This window comes from Neltuma alba, unplaced genomic scaffold (assembly GCF_004799145.2).
Source record: "Neltuma alba isolate B1F8T4 unplaced genomic scaffold, ASM479914v2 tig00013192_pilon, whole genome shotgun sequence".
Taxonomy (NCBI): domain Eukaryota; kingdom Viridiplantae; phylum Streptophyta; class Magnoliopsida; order Fabales; family Fabaceae; genus Neltuma; species Neltuma alba.
In genome coordinates this window covers 119,022-123,344 of record NW_021637498.1, presented here as the reverse complement: position 1 = coordinate 123,344, position 4,323 = coordinate 119,022, and positions in this window count along the sequence as shown.

Below are 4,323 nucleotides of genomic sequence, written 5' to 3'. Positions count from 1 at the left end.
TAACAAAGTCTAGCACCACAGAATTTGTTACGTATTGCTCAACAATGGTAGGGCATTGATATTGTCAGGGATCTCATAAACCGCCAAAGAGGTCAAATATGATTCTTCTAAGGAACTTAAGCCACCAAACAAGATTCGTAGTTTCCTCTCTTTATTTGCTTCTTTCATACCATAAAAAGAAAGTTTTCTGAGAGATGCCAAGCGACAGCCATTTATTTGAAAGCTCCTGAGCAACCCACCAATATGCAGCTCTTCAAGTTTATTGAACCGTCCACTGGGCAAGATCAATGTTTCAATTCTGGTACAGTTTAAGGTCAAAATTCTCATCTCTGATGATGACAACAAAAATTCCTCCAGACCATAGCAGCCTATCAGCTCGAGATGCTTGAGAGTTTTCGAATGATTCTCGCTGTGAAGACTCTTTAGTTGAGGGCAAAAACTTAGATCCAAAGACACAAGTTTAGGGCAAGATAAGATAAAGGGATGAACACTACGCAAATTTTGACAATTTTTTAGGCTCACTATTTCAAGATTAGGTGCCCTTGAGAAATCAGACAACTCCAACTCTCTGGAGCTGATTTTTAAGATCCTTAAATTCGTAAGATCCTGTGATAAATAAAAGAGAAATGTTACTGGAGAGGCTAGCCCTCACATTTTGTCTGTTTGGAACAGCTTATAAATAGCTTATAAGCTGTTTTTCAATACTGATTTACAAAATACAAGGCAAGTATATAAGATGAGTTTTGTCTTGGCTTACATTAAACATGCTTATAGGGGATTTCCACCGCTCTAGCAAATGGGGCCATTATTCAATTAGATTACAGACCAAAAATTGAACCGTAAATTAATATTATATATATAAATCACCTACACACCATCCCATAGTTTTTTAATTTTGCTATCTTCCATATGGATTTCAACAAGCTTCTCTGGATGAAAACCGAAAGGTTGTGACTCCAAGGGATATCGGCTCCAATTAATGTACCCAAGTTTCTCAGAAATTGGATTCAAATCCACAGGAAGACACACTTCACAATTGATATGCAGTAATCTTAGATTTGTCATCATTTTGAATGCGTCCGCACCCAAGCACAAGGGCTTGTCCATTTTGCCTCCATCCAATATAATGCCTTCAATTTCATCAGTTCCTTGACGTGAAAAAAAAAAAAAAAACATAACGTTGAAGAATGGATTTTACAAACTTTTCAATAACAATGAATTAAAAAAAAAATTTAATGCATGTTTCTTACCATTTTATTTTCTAGTATATCGCATATTTTGTCAGCATCATTTAATTGACTTTGACATTGAGGATGCTTTCTAGATTCCTCACGAACTATTTCTTCAGCCATTTCTTGCTGTAAATCATGAATCTCTATTATGTTGTCTTTTGAAATAGTTATGAGAGATTTATCTACAAGATTTTGTATTCCACAGTGTGCATAAAAGCCACAAGCATCTAGCACCCTCATGATATCATCCTTTTTCTTTCCTCTGAAAAAGAACGCAATGTCTAAAAATATGCATTTTTCTGTTTCTTCTAGTGCATCATAACTCACCCTCAAAACTGTTTGAATTTCCACATTAGAATACTTCTGGAATTTTGTTAGAGCACTTTCCCGTATATTAATATCATCTTTGGACCTCAAATATGAACACAAAACCTCTAACGCTAAGGGAAGGCCTCTAGCATATTTAACTGCTTGGGTTGATAACCTTTCATATCCCATTTTAGGATGGCCTTCCTTGAAAGCATGCATGCAGAAAAGTTTAAGTGATTCTTTGTTGTTTAATTCTTTGACCTCATGCAATTCATGAACTCCTCCACTTTTAAGAACATGCCTATCTCTACTCGTTATAATGACTTTGCTGCCTGATTCTGAGCAAAGATTTTCTCCCACTACAAAAAAAACATCAATTTAGTGAAGGAATTTCTGTCACTAATCAAAATTAGCGACGGATTAGTGACGGAATTCAGTTAGCGACGGAATTAGTGACGAAATTTTTTGGGTCACTAATTCCACTATCACTAAATAATTAGTGACGGAATTCAAAATTAGCAACGGATTACTAACAGATCAGCGACGGAAATTAGTGATGGAAATTTTTCGTCACTAATCCGTCGCTAATTAGTAATGGATATCCCACAAAAATTTCGTCACAAAATAATGATGGATTTGTGACGGAACATTCCGTCACAAATTGGTGACGGAAATTTCTGTCACTAATCCGTCGCTAAATTTTTTTATTTTGTAAATTTAAAATACCACATCATCGCCACGTGTCCATCACTATGAGCTGCCACGTCATCAATGGCTGCCACCTCACCAACTCCTCTCTCTCATGTTGCCACATCATCTCTTCGTCCACGTCATCGCCACGTGTCCATTACTGGATGCCACCACAACTCCTCCTCTCTCCTATGCAGCCACGTCATCGCCTTGTCCACGTCATCGCCACGTATCCATCATTATGAGCTGTCACGTCATCACCACCTCAACTCCTCCTCTCTCCTATGCAGCCACGTCATCGCCACATGTCCATCATTATCAGCCGCCATATACATAGATTTGGATGACAAGAGACGTTAAGGCATATCAATAGGATTAGATATATTATAGGAAGAGTATTCATTCTATTCAAAATACCACCTCTTGTCCTTAACATAAGACATCGTTTGACTTTTATTTTAGTTTTAAATATAAGACTCTAATATATTTTGTCTCTCATAATTATTCTTTTTTTTTCAAGATAGTCCTTCTAATAATAGTAGTTTTAGCCAATAAACTGGATTAGTAAAGATATTTTAGAAGAAAAAAACAACACATGTTTATTATAAATAACTAATTTAACTTATTTTCTTAATCTACTCAAATTAGTCAACTAATTCTTATATTTAGGACTGGAGGTAATAATGAATAAATATTATTTTATAGTATATGGCGGATCCTTTTTCCCCCTTAGAAAAAGATACATTTGGATAAAATAATGGTATAGGACAGGAAATCACCCTTCTCCAGCTTTAATCCCACTTGTTGAATTTTCTCGTGTTATTCTGATATTGAACCACGCGAGAATCAAAGCGATCTCTGATGGAGAATTCACATGCAAACTTACAAGTCGCGCCCTCGCCAAATCGCCTTCTTTGGGTTTCCTTTAATATGCCATCTATTGGATTATTCCATTTTTTATTAACTTGGTCGTTATGAAATTTATACATGAAATTGCATTCCTTTGCTGAGACTAGTACTACATTGAGTTATTTAAGCTACCTCAATATTTTCTCCATCCTTAAGTCAATTTAATGTCATTTGCTGCAAGAAGAATTTATTCTTCCACTGTCATATCAAGGCTTAATATCATTATTAGTGACTGAAATTTAATTTTATTTTGGTTTTGGCCTCTGAAATTTGAAACCAGTCATTTTGATTCTTGAAATTTAACATTATTTTATTTTTTTTGAGCTGATTACTATTTTAGTTCTCTCTAAAATTTGAAATCACTAGCAGTTTTGATCTCCAGAATTTGACCTCATTTTAATTTTGATCCTTGAAAAATACTGTTTCATGGATTGAAATTCTTTAAGTGAACCAAAATGACATCAAATTTCAGGAACCAAATTCTCTGGTCTCAAATTTTAGATACCCAAACCAAAATGAAATCAAATTTAGGAGCAAAACTACTTGTTTTAAATTTTAGGGACCAAAATTACAATGAATTCAAATTTTAAATATTAAAAATTGGGCTAAAATATAAAACTCCCCTAAGTTTCGAGTCAAATTAATAAGGACGTGACATCCTACATAACATCCAACTTCTTGCCATCTGTATGAGTTAATAATTTTATGACAATTATATATTATTTCAAAGAAGGGTTAAATTGTCATTTTGTCATTAAAAAGGGTAAAACAAACCCTCATTTCTTTGCAGCTCCTCGCCGCAGGTCGCCGTCAAGCACAACGCCACCATCCCAGCGAAGAAAATACAGCCTTTATCCATAAAATTAGAGAAGTGAAGGGGGAAAAAATAGACAAATTATTGCATAACAGTCCCATCCGAATCGCTTGTTCTCTAAGCCAGACAACTAGAAATTAAAATCATAAAATCACACAGCTATAAATCGATGGGTGATTCACTGAAATCCAGATGGAATAAAGCACAAAGACTAGACAATTGCAAACAGATAATTCAATGGGGACATGAACATTGATACGATGCAGAAACCGGTACAAGCGACTAAAGAAAACGCAAACACTTTGAAAGTCAAAGTGTTAATCTGCTGAACGAGAGGGGTTCTTTTTAAGAATTGAAAGTTGAGTTAGG